Consider the following 518-nt stretch of genomic DNA (forward strand, 5'->3'; position numbering starts at 1 on the left):
CCGGCGGGCTCAGCCACAGCAACGCCGCTCCAAGCCCCCTGCCCGCAGCCGGCGAGGAGTTGGGACCTAGGGATTTTCTCTGCCATCCGTCCCTTCACATCCCCGATCGCTCTTCCAAACAAAAAGGTTCCTTTCAGCCGAGTGGATTTCGAGTCCGGGGAGAATTAGCTTCAGTTGTAAATTACTCTGTGGTTTCTAAGGCATTTGCAGCATTGAGAGAGACAGACAGACAGACTGACGAGCACCGAGACGCGGGACTAGGGGCGATGGGTCTAAGAGGGAGCAGAGCAGGGCGCCGGGGCCGCGGGGCTGTCTCCGCCAGGCCCCTCCAAAAAAAACTCGCTCGCTCGCTCGCTCTCAGTGAATCAGAAGAGGGCTTGGCGCGCAGCCTGGAAAGCACTTGCTAAAATCTGATCTGTTACTTCAGCAGCTTTCAGACTCGGGAAGGTCTTGGCACGCAGACAGTTGGAACACTCCGGCTTCCAAAGCCGTGGAAATGAAGGAGGGGGGGGGGGGGG

The 518-nt window shown here is 58.7% G+C and overlaps 1 protein-coding gene across 2 annotated transcripts in view; it reads left to right on the forward strand.

Moving 5' to 3' along the window:
* The window catches only part of FGF18 (fibroblast growth factor 18), a 41,020-nt gene that overhangs the window by 521 nt on the left and 39,981 nt on the right, over window positions 1-518 (forward strand). The gene's annotated exons all lie outside the window — the stretch shown is intronic.

Source organism: Myotis brandtii, unplaced genomic scaffold (genome assembly GCF_000412655.1).
Source record: "Myotis brandtii unplaced genomic scaffold, ASM41265v1 scaffold6, whole genome shotgun sequence".
Lineage (NCBI taxonomy): Eukaryota > Metazoa > Chordata > Mammalia > Chiroptera > Vespertilionidae > Myotis > Myotis brandtii.